Below are 15,546 nucleotides of genomic sequence, written 5' to 3' on the forward strand. Positions count from 1 at the left end.
CTCATTAATATCTGTTAAAGATTCAGATACTTAATACCTGCTTGACATCCACAGCTCCTGCAAAGAATCTAGGTATAGCACATATTAATTTGAATGGTTGTCTATTTCTTGTGATCTATAACCCAGAAGTTTTATGATGAAAAGAAGGACAATGGTGAGACAAAGAGCTTAACTAAGTGTCAGCTCATGGTAGACAAATACCATTCCTCGACCTGCCCCACCCACAAAATTGTAACACATCCAGAGTTCAGTATGTTTACTCTTGTTACAAGCATCCTTTGTTCCATTTCAATGAAATTATACATGTTGTGAAATTACATTTACGTGTGTATTGCTTCTGTGATGGGTATTTGCTACCTTTGTTCTCTTCAATGTTCTTTAGTAATCTTGTTTAAAAAAATCTACATATAATGACATGGTACTATTTTAAATTAAAATGCAATCAACTGTCAGTCTGGCAGTTCAGCTCAGTTGGATAAGAGTAACAACTCTTAGTAAGTGTTGTTTGGTGGCTCTGTATTTGTTTCCTTAGTAATTTCTTGTAAACTGAGTGGCTGCAAGTAATTTAAATAGTCAGTGGCCTGATATTGGTGGATCCAAGTTTCATTTTTTGCCAAGGCATCTAGGATAATATTATGGGCGCACAGTTGGTGGACGGGTACAAATAATGTCCCCCACCTTGTGGAAACATAATTTGCTTACTGGTTTGGTTCAGATAGTCAATTACTTGAAACCATCACCAAGAAATATGTGTTTTATATTGCCCAATCACCAAGAAATATGAACTGTAACTTGCTTAATTTTAGATTTAACAGAGTTTGTACCAAAAGCAGGGCAGCAGGCATGGTGGAGACTGGGTTCAAGGTTCAAAGGCAACTGTTAAAAAAAAGCTCTTAAGACTATGCCCATCGGATACCAGCTAAACAGTTGGTTAACATAGACATCTAACACTGTAGCCCCATCAAGGATGTAGCGGTGATGGAAAATAGCAAGAACTGTGTACTGACAACCTTATCTCCACTTTTTATTCTCCTTACTAAATCAGTCCCGACTTCCTCTTTGATCTTTTCCCCTTCTAGCAGTCTGACTTCTTCATATTGCTCCCCAACATCTGCTCTTTAAGTAGCCCTTCTGTACAATGCCTGGTTTACACTGATACAAAATTCCTGCACCAAAAACAAGTCTCTGTGCACCATTTGTTGTGACCACTACGTTCAAATGGAAGGCAAACACAAAGTGACCACCAGCGGTCAAGCTAGCTGATGCTGCTATATGGCACTCTCATTGCAGCCTGCTATTGTTGCATCTCTCTCCCCTCCTGGTGCATAGCATTGCTTTACTTTGCCATTTTATTGACTGCTGAATGACTTTTGGTGGATAGCAATATATAGGCCTGTATTTTATATTGAATTTTCATTTTGATTCTGTAAATGTATAGGTTAATTTGTCCTTACATTTTGGGGCTAATGTGCTAAACACAAAAGAAGAGAAATCAGGATAGGACATTATTTTTTGTGATTTCGTGTTTTGACTGTTTTGCTTGTTCTTTCTGGAAATAAAGTAAATGCATAGCAGTTAGGTGTGCTCTCTGTTGACTGGTGCTATATTAATTCCCATGTGCTAATGTTTTGCAGATTAGATATTTTGGGTCTCTTTTTTTCACTCGCTCATAACTGGGAGGAATGGAATTAGTCAATTTCTTGATATGAGTTTGCTTGCACATGCATTATCAGATACACATTTATTACAAGAAAGACATCTCATTGAATAAAATAATAATTCAGTGATGAACAATGTAAAATGGAGATATGTTGTGTGGTGATGTACGTACTGTGTTTGAGAGGGCAAGGCAGCCAGGAAAAACTTTGCAGCCATTCGTGTGCATAACATACTGTGACCAACTGTTAACTGAATCTGAATTTTAACAACTGAATCAGATTCTGATTTAATTATAGTGGAATTCTAACAGTCACTAAATCCCCATATTTCTCATTATGTCTTTGTTAAAAAGAAAAGATCATATAGCGCAAGTATCCCAGTTTAACTATCAAGTCACTGTTTGAGAAAGGAAGTTTATTCATCAGCATTCCTCTTAGCTGTCTGTGACTCAGAGTGCAGTGCTTAGACTTCCAGGTTACATACTCCCATTCTCCAGCACTGTGTCATTTGCCATACAGATAAAATTATGCTCTATGATTCACTCTGCATAATGACTGTTACTGTGTAAAGTTTTATATATATATTTAAGGAAGTTTCCTTTCATCACCACCTACAGCATCTAAGGCATGCAGAAAGCCTGCCCATCCTCCTGCCGCAGATACAGACAGACACACACACACTGATCCACATAGACCGTTTCTCAGACTTTCTGCAGGAACACTGTTTGCTTATGTGACTAGTACAGAGTGACCCAGTAAGCAAAGTGGGACTAGATGATAAGATGAGTTATTTTAACATCTCATGGCTTCCTAACTACAAAACAAATGATTCCATGAGTCTGAGATTCAGTACCCTGTTCTCACTGTCCCATTTTGTCCTTTTTTTAAATTATTTCATTCAGACTACTATGAATTCAGGGATGAAATAATCTTCCCATAAAAAGAACAGTAAAGACCTTAAGGCATGTCTAGGGACACACTTTTTCACTATACAAAATATGTTAACAGTACTCAAGATGGTTAGCAAGAGACTATATTGTTTAGCAGAGTTTTTCTCCAATGTAAATGGTGTACTTTTAGTATTAGTGACAGATAAATTACCTCAGGAATATGTGCGAAGTACATACTATGTGCCTAAAATGTTTTGAACAAAATTCTGGATGTTAGTAGGTCTTTAAGAAACTGCACTTTAATGGGTTGGGCAGTGTGCATCTTAGACAAAGGATGTCTATCTGTTTCCAGTCTCCTCCCCTAGGTTAAGGGGCTGGTGTAGTCAGACCAGTTTTCCTCTGAGCTGTGTTAGCTTGTTGACACTGGGTGTGTACTATACCAGAGTTTGCTTGGAGCTGCTTACATTAGAAGTCTGTTAACACATGTGCTTATTGCTGTTGTGGAAGTAGTACCGTTTTCTGGTTTGCTTTATCACCATTTGGTAAGTTCTAAACTGAAATTAAGACTCCCTTCTAGATGTGTTGTCCTTATTAAATACTTTTATGTCTTACTGCTTTTTTTTTCAGAGAGTTATATAAGAAGAGTTTCACATTTTTTGTGCTTACTTTTAAGCTGCTATTTGTTTATTAGTGTGGAGTGCTCTGTCCACAAAACTGATCTTATCTGATGTGTTGAATGGCAGTGCTTATTCTGTTTAGTTTGAGGATTTTTAGTGGGAAGAAATCAGCATGTCATAATTTATTGTCAGAATGCTAATCATGGCTTCCTAGGTAAGTAAGGAAATTAGATCAGCTTTGCTACTGTTTGCAGCTGCAGGTATTCCTTTTGGGAGGTTTTGTAGTGCATGGTTTGAAAAACTTAGGTTTGCTCTAGTGAATACATGTGTATATAATTACTTTTACTACTTGTAATGAATCCTGTTTGGCTAAATGCCTCCATCATTCCTTTAGGGGAGGGAAAATAACTTTTTGTCAAGTATGAATCTGCTGTAGAAGTACTCCCTCGCTGAGAGGGTTGTCTAACAGTAAAATGGCCTAGTGGAAAGGGTGCTGGAGCAGCCATATCAGCATGTAAGAGGACGTGGGACTGGGAAGGGAAGTGAATTGCCCAAGTAAAGACTGGGTTGCATTTTACCACTGACTAACTGTAATGTATTCTTTGACAGGGTACGTAGGCTGCAGTGATGCACATCTTGTGTTAGTTTGCTTATTCCTTTCTCGTAAGGAATGTAGTGCATTTTCTAAGCTTAAAACATGATTAGGCAGTAAGGTACAAGGGTACACTGAGGATGATTCTTACAAGTCACACTTGCCCTAACTTGTAAGAAGATCCCAATGAGATCATTCTAAGTTTTACTATTTTTTTAAAATAGCAACTGTGACCAGAGATGACTATTTTTTGCAAGCTGACTGATAAATGTACGTGTTGTTTAGTGAGGTTGATTTTGGTCTCGACTCTACTTGTAATTTTGTATATGGACTGTTTAAATTCAACCTCTGTGAAAAAGCAGTTTAAAGTCGGGGCATGTAGATATGATTAATTGTTTAAATTCATTTTCATAACCTAAAGAATGTATGTTTTAAAAATTCAGTGAAGCAACAGTCGTGGTGAAAGATTTTGTAGCTGTGTATGTATTGGGCAATTCTATAGGAAAAACGGAAATTTCTGTGATGCACAACTGTGCCTTCCTTGTACCCCCACACCACACACACACACACACCATTATAGTGACCTTTTATCTGACTAGAGCAGACCATAACCTGTGGGTGTCTGAAAGATTTTCTATTTTTTTCTTTTTTTTTTTGGGGGGGGGGTGTTATAATTAACTGCATCTAAGTTTTATGCAGTGCTGTGGTTGTAGGGATTGTGACTGATTGTGACTGGATGTGAGTGTTTAGTCCCCTTTTCTAAAGAGAAGTTGCCCTAAAGTACAGTTAAGGGTATAAGGAGGCATACACCACATTCTTATTGTCTAATCTGTCAACTTCTAAATGCAAGAAATCTGGCCAAAGTTAAAGTAATGAGGGGCAAAATCCAAAATTCTGGTAGAAACTTCAAACACTGCTGTTACAAAATTAATATAGCTAGAATAATAGCGTTTGCCTTATTATGCATATGTTGATATGGTACCTGGATCTCAAATTTGAGTCATTATTTATTGACTTCAGTCTGTGTAATTTACCCGAAAACCAACATTGTTAGGAGAAGCAGACCAAAAATAAGAGGCAAAAGTCTAGACAGTTGAGAGGTATTGCATGTTTTCTTGAGCATCTCTAAAACATACCTCCTAAAACTATTTTGTCTAGTGTAGTCCAAACTAATGACTGCTGAATCTATATGGACAGAGCAAAATAATGCAATCTGTATGGGTTACTGTAGTAGTGTCTTTGCCTGCTCCAGCACATCTCTCTAATATGCTTTTTGAACGATTTTATATTGGCCTAGTCTCAGCTGTTAGTATTGTGAGTATATTTATGTATATGTAGTTTTAGCTTTTAGCTGTACTTTTATGTAAAGTTTATTCATTTAATTGACCATTTGGAATTTGAGATAGCCAAAGATGTATACCTGTAGCAGTTTGAGGAAATTTACTCCGGTTGTATTAAGAGAATGCAGTGTTTGGAAATAACCTTTGATAGCCATAGGACTGCATTCTTCCATAGAACTGCACAATGGCCTTTCCCATTCACAAAATAACACTGCAGAATCCAATGTAGGATATATTGCAGTATTGCCGTCCTGGTGCTGCTGTAATCACCAGTATCACTTATACACAGTGTGTACAGTTCAGTGTAAGTATTGATGGCCTCTGTCTTGTCCTATTGGTTACCTGACTTACTTGCTAGTAGTGACTACCTACTGTTCAATGTCTGCAGCATATGGATTAGTGGAGAACCTAGTTTTGGGGGTGGGCTGGTAGAAAAAATCTGGTAGGTCTCACTTGAGTATATTGTAGCCCATGTAACCCATGTAAGTGAGAATGGAAAGAGTCTAGTAGGTACTAGAAATCTGAGCTGGATTTTTGGATCTTTTAGAGCCTTATGCTTTCGAGACCATGGCTGCATTGAACCTCTGTCAGTGTTAATGCTCTATGTGAAATCTGTGTCTGATTCAGTTGAAGAACCAATACAGTAGTTCACCATGTGGAGATGCTTGCTTGGTTGGAGTGGAGGTGGGACTGAAAATTATTTGGGTATATCAGGGAAACATAAGTGTTGCTATTGAGAGGGTAATTCTGATTTAGCTTTAATGTAGCACTCCAAGATACACCTGCCACTTAAACTTTAGAAGTTAAGCAAGTGCGAATATAAACCATGTCACTAGTCTTTATAGCAAGACCCACTCCCTGTCAAAAGACTGTCCGTTACAATTATGAAACGGCTGTGCCTTGGATAGTGGGTACGAGCTGAGAGAACGCTTAAAAGGCCTTCTTTGGGCCATAGCATTTGCTATTTGTCGGGTACTAGCCCACTCAGAGTTTGTTGCTAGAAAAAGGAAAATAAATGTGCAAGTTTTAAACATTCTGAGAGACTTGGTCCCACTCCATGTTAGTGGTCTTTGGCTGTAAAGTTTTGGAAGTGCATGACAAAAGGTGCAATAAATTTCAAACAAACTGATGTGGGTGACACTGCAGGTCCACAGTACAGTATATTGGGTATATGCAAACTACCACTGAAGTAGTCTGATAGGGAAAGTTGAAACTAAGTTGTAATTGAGGCAAACTTTCCTTTCCAAAAGCAACTGTCTCTTGATTATATAAATACAATATTGTATACTTTATTCTGTTCCTGTTGGCCTAATTATTTTGTTCAGCTGCTCCTTTCCTGTTCGTAGGCAGGATTGAAGTGATTACTCTGTCCTGACTGGGCAGGCCCTTACACATTCATATAGTGCACTTCTTCCCATCTTTTCTAACATGGGGGTGTATTTCCCCCACATAGGATATGAAAATGGGCAACATTAACCTCAGCATTTTCAGGTCTTGTATTGTGCTACTGCTACATTTCCCTGGGTCTCTTTGGGTGTAGAAGTATGTAAACAATGACTTTTTGAGGAAGAAGTGTAATGGCTTTAGGGTATTAGCTTGTTTACTGTCAAGTGGGCTGGAAATGGAATAGGATATGGAGAAACCATATTATGATATAGTGACCACACTATGGAGTATTGTAAACCTTTGGTCCATGCAGTTTGTGTTCTCATATTTTCTTTGAATTGATGAGCCGTAGCATCCTGTTTTGCAGTTTTGACCTTGAAATCCATCTATGGTGTTTTACGTTCCTTTTAGTTTGCAGATTTGCTGACATCAGGTGTGCCATAGTAAACTGACCCTTATTTATCACATTGTGCCTTGTTTATGATGTTACTGTGATTATTGCATAAAATTTGAGCTGTTAGTAACAGCCTGCATTTAATTGCTGGAACATGTGTTCTGAGAGACTGCCTTCCAGACTATCTGCAAATATACAGAGCTGAGTATATATATTTTTTTGGTTTTAGTTTGTCCTGTTGTTGCTTAGATCTCTGAAACTATTTTGTCCCACCTGACCTCCCTATTTTTGGCTTGTTTTAAATTTTCTGGCGCTTGCAGTTGACCGGCCCATGTAGATTTGATCGGACACTCCCAGTCCCATCTCTTTACCACATTCTACCTAATAAACTCTTTCTGCACTTGCTTTTAGTCCTTTTTAATTTAATTGCATTTTTAAACTGGTCTAATATTGCTACAGCCTCAAGTTTACTATGGTTTTTGCTACTTTTCTAAAAAAAAAAAAAAATAAATTGTAAGCTTGTTTCCTACCTTTCCTGTAACTAGTGTTCCAGATACAGATTTGCTGTATCCAGGACTGTGTATAAGCTTCTGAGCCCCCCAAGCCTTTCTGTGTTGGAGGGAAGCCTTCTAGCTTATCCGTGGGAGTGCTGTATCCAGGACTGTATGTAAGCTTCTGAGCCCCCCCAAGCCTTTCTGTGTTGGAGGGAAGCCTTCTAGCTTATCAGTGGGAAGCCTTCTAGCTTATCAGTGGGAGTAGTAAGCACTATACCACGTAAGGAGTGGTTCTGGCCCAGAAATTGTAGTTATTGGCCGTTTGGGCAATCTCTTCCATCTCTCTCAACTTTCTGATTTGAAAGCGTGCATTTGCACTTGTTTTTGTCCTGTAACTCGTCTAGTGCAGATACGGATTCTTAGTTTTAGCACTTAAATTTGCTTATTCATGCTCAGCACTTGTTCAGAACTTGTAAGCACTAAGTAAGCTACTAATTACTATAGCACTCAATATTCCTAGTTACCTAGAGGAAAACAGTTTTTGTACTTGGGGAACAACAGCTCTTGTATACTCACTTTCCTCACTTATCTGGAGGAAAATAGTTTTTTTTTTTTTTTTTTTTTTTTTTTTTTCAGGCATCTTGGGTCAGCTCCCAGTGTTCACTCCTGTCTATCAGATGAATCTGGGCATCTTGAGGCAATGTAGAAATTGCCTCATGTACACAGACAACCCTCTCCTCCTACCACCCAACACTACAACCTGTGAGAGATGCATTTATCTAGCCAAACTGGAGGTAAAGCTCTCTCCAACCAAGACTGAACTTGACAGTCATGAGGAGAAGGTAAACATTTGCACCACACCACACTCCTCACATAGTCCCACTAAATCTGCACCACCAAAATCCACACATAGTAACACAAACATTCGCGGAAGCTCTCAATCTGTCTTGGCAACAGAGACCTCCAAAGCAGAAACGCTAGCAGCCTCCATCCCCAACACAACCCAAATGACACATAGCCCACAGACTCAAGTGTGCCACTCAACCACAGCCAATAAGGCAAAAGAACATACCCAACACACTAGTCATAGGTGACTCTATAGTCAGGTACACTGATGTCTCGCTCACCAGGCTAAACAAGGAGAATGTTACTGTCGGCTGTCTGTCAGGTGTCTGGATCCGCCACATAACCCACGCACTCGGGTCACTCCACAACAAGTACAAATATGACTGTCATTGTCCATGTTGGTGTGAATGACCTGAGAAGTACCTCAATGGACTACATGAAAAGATACATGGAAGAGCTCTCTGATCTTGTAGCCCAGGCAGGTATGACCCTAGCCCTAAGTAGCATTCTGCCATCATCCCAAATTATACCGCAGTACAAGGACAAAATGATTGACTTCAACAATTGGCTAAGCTTCTGTTGTCATTCTAAGGGGATTCAGTATCCGTCTGCTTGGGATGACATGGTTGACAGACCATGATGCTTTCAGATGGCCTGCACCTGTCACCCCTGAGATTCCGGATAATGGCTAAGGCTCTTGCTGCTCCTATAAAGACTTTTTTTAGGCAAGGTTCAAATAACAAATTCACCACCATAACGGGAACAGGCGAGAAAAAACTGAGGGTAATGCTACTCCAATGCTAGAAGTCTAAATCTCAAAATGCACTCACTTGAGGCACTCCTTTAAAATGGAGAATATCGATATCTGTGCAGTGACTGAGACCTGGTTCAAGGCTCCATGGAGCACCCCTGCACTACCAGGCTATAACTCATACCACACTTTTTTCAGCCTTGTAACCTGGACCGAAACACCAAAAAGGAGGTGTGTCCAGATTTATTAAGGATATCCACACCTCCAGGCTAGTTGCTCAGTATGATGCATCCGAGGTTATCCAAGTGCAACTAACTTTGGGCAAAACTGCAATCCAAATTGTAGCTTGCTACAGATCCCCCACCATCCCCCAGGATTCCCACTCCTCTTTTCTTAATGTACTGCAAAATATTAGGGTTCAACCAAACACCCTAATAATGGGCGACTTCAATTACCCCACCATTAACTGGGAAAACTACTCGTGTACCAACTCCTTAGCTCAACACTTTCTGGAATTCATAAACTCTAATGCCCTGGATCAACTTATCCACACCCCCACCAGGGGCAACAATATCCTAGACCTAGTCATTACCAATATGAGTGACCGGTGTTCCACACCTGAAGTCAACTCCTCGTTGGTCTGATTTGACCATAAGCTAATCATCCTTGATATATTAAGGAAACCACGGTAATTTCTCCAAAGCCAACTTCATGCTTTTTAAGACAGAAGTGGTGAACTTCATGACACCCATGCAGATGGACAATACAGTTACAACTGCTGAATCTTACACAAATGCACTCTTTAAGCACTTACATGAGTGCATGGATTGTGCTATCCCAAACGGAACCAAGACGCTATCCTACAAAAAAAGGAAGCCAATCTGGTGGTCCCCTGCCATAAACAAACTGTACAACGGAGGGAAGAAACTGTTGCAAAAGAGAGTAAAATCCCATGAGTGGAGGAGCTCCCTGGTCAGCCCCAGTAAGAAGCTGAGATCCCTTATAAGATCCTCCAAAGCTAGCTATGAAAACAAAATCACCACTAATTCTAAGGACTAATTCTAAGGACAACTACAAAGCATTCTATAGCTATGTCAAGAATCTCGATGGCAACACCCAGATCTGCTCTTGAGTTACAGAACCAACTGATATTGCCAACATCCTTGCAGATAGGTTCAGTGCTAACTTTTTACTCCACCTCACCCCCTAAAGGCCCCATATCTGTACAGGAAGAATGCAGAGTCCCTGTAATCACAACTACGCAGGTAAAAGCTGCACACTCTAAAGCCAAAAACACAGCAACCATGGGACCGGGCAACATCCCAGGCCGCGTTTTACATGAACTTCAGAACGAACTGGCTCCCCACTTAAGCACCATGTTCAATAATAGCCTCGCATCAGGCTTTATGCCCACTGAATGGCACACAGCAACAGTTATCCCACTCCACAAAGGGGGAGACACCACTTATCCCAGGAACTATCGACCTATTAGCCTGACGAGCCTGGTCTGCAAGGCCATGGAACGTATCATCATGGAACTCCTAAACTAAGACATTGGTAGCCTCCAAAGTCTGGATCCCACTCTGGGTTTGTGAAAGGCAATTCATGCCTCCTGAACTTGATCGACTTCTTTTGAGGCAGTAACCAAAGCCGTAGATGAGGGTAAGGTGGTTCAAAAAGCTATCTTGACCTCGCCAAGGCTTTCAACACCATCCCCCATTCTGGAATTATAGCTAAACTAGGTATAAATCCCTGTGTCACAAGATGGGTTGCCAGCTGGCTCATTGACAGAACCCACACTGTAAAAGTTGCAGACTCCAAATCTGATCTCAAAGCAATGACAAGTGGAATACCACAGAGTTCCATCCTGGGACTGCTCCTGTTTGGTATATACTTCTCTGAAGTACAGGCTAACACAGAAGGCCTCTGGCTGACAAAATTCGCAGATGACTGCAAACTAGGAGCCATAGTAAAGTCCCCAAATGATGTGGACATCCTACAGAAGGGCCTTGCTGAGACAGATGCCTGGTGACAGTGCCATGGCCACAAGCTCAATGCCAAAAAGTGCAGTGTCCTCCCCTTTGGTAAAAACTCTGTACCCATGAACTACCAAATAGGCAGCAATCTAAACACCGAATGTGTGATGAGACCTTGTGACCCAGGTGGACAGTAGTCTCTGCTTTGATAGTCACATCGCCACAGTAGTCAGGAAGTCCTTTAATATGGCACACCTCATCATAAAAGAGTTCTCATCCAGGAAAAAAGAGGTAATTGTTCCCCTCTACTCAACACTTATTAGACCCATTTATTCATTAGACCCATTTATAGAGTAAAACGCCGCCCCTTTTGGAATGTATCTCGCAAGACATCTGCAGCAGCTGGAAAGGCCACAAAGAGGATTACTGGCCTCAAACAAATGCCCTACACTGACCACCTCAAAAAAAACTCCAGCTTTCCTCTGTAGCATATCGCCTACTCCGAGGTGATCTCTGCCTAACATATAAAGCTATGTCAAACTCAGAGCTGTTGGACATGCTACATCTAAAGAAATCCCAATCCCTCCGAGCTACACTCTCTAGGGACCTAAACCTTGTCACCACAATAAACCGGATATGCTGGTGGGATAGATTACCTGTCCCACAGACTTCCCATACTTTGGAACAGGATACCCGTCTATGTCAAGCAAAGTTTTGTTGGCTAGGCTTACGTAGGCCCTTGGGCCTATAGCCTAGTACCTACCTATTAACACACACAGACACACACACCCCTCCCTTTGTTATGGTACTTGTGTTGGGTCTACATAATGTGTCACTGTCCTATACATTTGCCAAGATCTCTGCATTAGTAGTTGAATGCTCTAACAGCAGGTCCAGGGTGTTGCTGTACTGACAAGTGCTTTTAAGATTGACTGACTGGGAATGACAATACATGTATCCCTTCATGTAATCTGTATTAAAATGAAGTGTAGGCATACTCCCTAATGCCTAAGATGAGGAAAACGAGGATTATTGTATTCTGAGACTACTAGTTTCCTTAAAGAAAGCCTGCATGAGAAGACTTGGTGGAAAGGAATGGCAGATAACTCCTGAGGCTGAGTATAGGGATGACAAATCATCATAAATTTTTGGAAGACCATGGTACGCAGAATGTATACTATTAACAGGGCCATGTGTAGGGGACACTAAATGTCAGTCTTAATTGCAGACAATAGTAATGAAACTGTCAATAGTTAAATGCAGCTGTGGAGAGCCTCATCGTTGGTAAGAGTAACCTACAGAATGGTGGATGTGACGATGCAGAAGGTAATGGATGTCTGAGATTACAATATCAACAATACCTTTAAGTATTCTTGATGGCTAAGTTGCTAGTACCTTTTCTTCTTTTTTTGGGGGGGGGTATAATGAGGGGGGCATAATCTAAAACTATGAAAATAGTGGCCGAGTTGAGATCTGAGGTTGTACTGTAGTTTTTAAATATGTTGCATGATGATGCAATCTTCCTGACCGAAATAAATAATTTCAAGGTAGCTGGATGAAAGAAAGAGCCTGAGTGAAAATGTTGTTAGAACAAATTAAAATGATTCATGTATAATGTCATGTATGTGAGGAAAATGGAAATGCAAAGGGATAATGTGCTATGTCGTGTGGCAACTAAACTAAACCATTAAAAGTCTGAGATGGGTAACATTCCAGGGTATGCAAACTCCTCATCCCATACGTATGGCTTGTCTGTAGCTACTTTACCTCTGGACAGAGACTCTTCCCTTTAGTGACCACAACTTGCCACTCGTGCCATGTACACACCAGGTGTGCCCGAGTCTCCTAAAGATTTGCTCCCTGCACACTGTACCTTGCTCCCCTTGAGTGAGGAAGGATAAGCCATGATACCAAGCGCTGTTATGCCAAGTGCCTATCGAGATGTAAAAGTGCATGTCTCCGTTAGGAATTGGGCAATAGCTTTCCTTTTCCTGGACTGTAGTATAAGAACAGGGTGCCTTTTGAGTGAATGCCATTATTTTTGTATGTCCAAGTATGTGAAACTCTGTTCCTGAAGAGCTATGATTTGATTTGTTGCAGACGCTGGTCAGGGAAGTAACCTCCCTATCGGTTGAAGCCCAAGTTTTCACTTTCTTTTAACATTTCCCATCATTTCTGCATCCCCTGCTGAATGCCCTGAACCCTCCTTTTGTGGGGGAGAGGTGGTTGATAAAGAAATCTGACCAAAGGTCATCTGTAGTAGCAGACATATTTGAAGTATCATTGAGAGAATGTACAACATCCTGAAGTAAGGATAAAGGTCGAATTAAGGCCATAATAAGATTGTGATGTTCGCACTTTTTAGCTACCCAAAATTATCAAGTTTAAGTATTACCATCTTGCAGCCCAAAACTCTTCATTTGGAAAGATTAGATTGCAACAGTAGTGACATGTAAGCCTTGTGTTACTGGTTGGCTATTTCTCATCTGATCAATGAAATACTATTGTTAATGTGGGCAACTGTGATGCCCACTAATGTTACCAATATGTGTCTTCCCCATGCTGGGCCAGTGCTTGAATCCTCACCAATGATGCTGGAGCGGGACATGCACTTAGAATACAAAGTATTCTATCTGCATAAAGTAAAATTTCCCTTAAGAGCACTCGGGGAATACACTCGGCCCAGGGTCTGGATGTCTCTGCATCTGTCTCCCTCCAGATCCCCTCTAAGACTCCCCACTGGTACAGCTGTGGGGTTAGGTCCTCAGCAGAGTGTCCAGCCAGGTCCTTCACTACCCTGTCTGTAAACCCATTGCTTCACGTCCCTGCTCCAAGTAGCTGACAGATAATCATTTTAAGATTTCATTTTCATATACACACCTTGGAAAGACTGGCACAGATTACCTCCTCTACCAACTTTGCCCAGACTATAAGGTAGTTAGTTATCACTACCACCAGTCAGTTACTATAAGGCTGTTAAATGGGTATTTAGTTATAATGTGTAAGATGGCTAGGCCTTCTGGCGTAGCTCACGCAGTGTCACCAAATATAAGCACTCTGCAAGGTTAAATATGACCAGACACATTTATTTTCATAATAGTAAAAGTACATGAAAATACTGAATATATATTCACAGTAAACCAGAGTTCATATCACAAGAAATATTGAAAAGAACATTGATGGACCGACTCAAGACAGGAAATATTGAAAAGAACATTGGACAGACTTGGACAAATAAACAATATCTAAACTAAGCTTCACTGTATTCTGGACTGAATCTAAGAGAATTGCTGTTTCCTAGTTGTTACTACTGCAAGGAAAATTCTGTGGGTGAGGGCCTTTCTATTCAGGCTTCCCAAACAGAATACTCAATACTTTGAGATTTCTCTTTTGTAATATCTAAAATATAATTTCCAAAAGGGCTGTCAGAATGACCTCATCGGGTCATCTAACTCTAGGTTCCCACAATATCTTCTAAAGAAGTTTTTGAGAGAGGACTTCAGCAGACTGCTACAGTTCACATTTAGAGCTGTTAAGGCAGTGCCTAGGAGCCAGAAACATTTACAACACTCTCTCCCCATCCCCTTTACAAAAGCTAGCTAGCTGGTAATGGCTGCTCCCAGACCTAGCATATCTGGTCCTATTCAGCACTGTGGGGGTGCCTTTTAATGGTTTCACAGCTCATTTACATTTCCCTTATTTTTCTTAAAATAAGCCAGCTGATTAACCTTTGATGTATCTGTGTCCTCCTGTTAAAACATAAGTTTAATTCAATTACCATAATACATGTGCATTTCTCTTAATTTCAGCAGGGTGCACTGTTGTTGCATTGTAACACAATTAACGCAAGCAAAGGTCACAAATAATATTTTTAGCACAAACATTTATGCAAATCGGCCTGATATAAAAATGACCTATGATTATTTATTTATAAAATTCCAGCTGCCCTACTTCTCCCTGACATGGCTGGCAGTACCTCCCTGTCATCACAGCAACACTAGGTGTGAATTTTTAAGTGGGGAAATACTCTGTAGTTTCATACCTCCTTTTTTATTTATTTATTTTTTTCCCCACTAGATTTATTCTGTTCTCACCCCTTCCCAGTTTTGTCAAGTCTCTATTTGACCTTAAATTGCACACACTGTCCTGGTGCAATACCACAAATGTGGTGCCTCTAAAGGTATGATGTATTTTCCCTTTTGTTATAATATGTCTGATCTTAAATAGGACAATTTAAAACAAGCAGACAAAAAGCTTTAAATCAGAAGTCTTACAATGCTGTTTTATATGGCTTTACCATTGAAAATTACAATGTAGAGAGAGTGCAGAATTGGGTGGTATCATTCGATCTTCAAATGAGTCCTAATTGCCCAACACAGCTTAGACCATGTTAACAATTGGTACAAGGACAATGGTCCAAATTTTAAATGTAAAAAATGTAGCGTAGTTCATTTTGGTGAACAAACACATTTTCACTTACCTTATAAGATATGCACTACTCTGATCATATACTGTTGTAAGGGATCTGGGTACTCTTGTTGATTTTCCTTATTTGACCAGCGTGTCATTCCTTATTTGACCATTTTCTCCAGTGTCCTTTGG

At 40.2% G+C, this 15,546-nt stretch overlaps 1 protein-coding gene across 2 annotated transcripts in view; it reads left to right on the forward strand.

Annotated features, from left to right (window-relative positions):
- Positions 1–2,894: 2,894 nt before the first annotated feature.
- Positions 2,895–15,546, forward strand: part of LOC122809171 (FXYD domain-containing ion transport regulator 3-like) — a 240,474-nt gene continuing 227,822 nt past the window's right edge. The window contains exon 1 of one of the 2 annotated variants that reach the window (XM_044080460.1): positions 2,895–3,090. The gene's annotated coding sequence lies outside the window, so the exon portion shown is untranslated. The remainder of the gene's footprint in view (positions 3,091–15,546) is intronic. The other variant, XM_044080461.1, reaches the window with a different exon arrangement.

The sequence above is a fragment of the Protopterus annectens genome, chromosome 8.part0, assembly GCF_019279795.1.
Source record: "Protopterus annectens isolate FY-2018-M chromosome 8.part0, PAN1.0, whole genome shotgun sequence".
Classification (NCBI taxonomy): Eukaryota; Metazoa; Chordata; order Ceratodontiformes; family Protopteridae; genus Protopterus; species Protopterus annectens.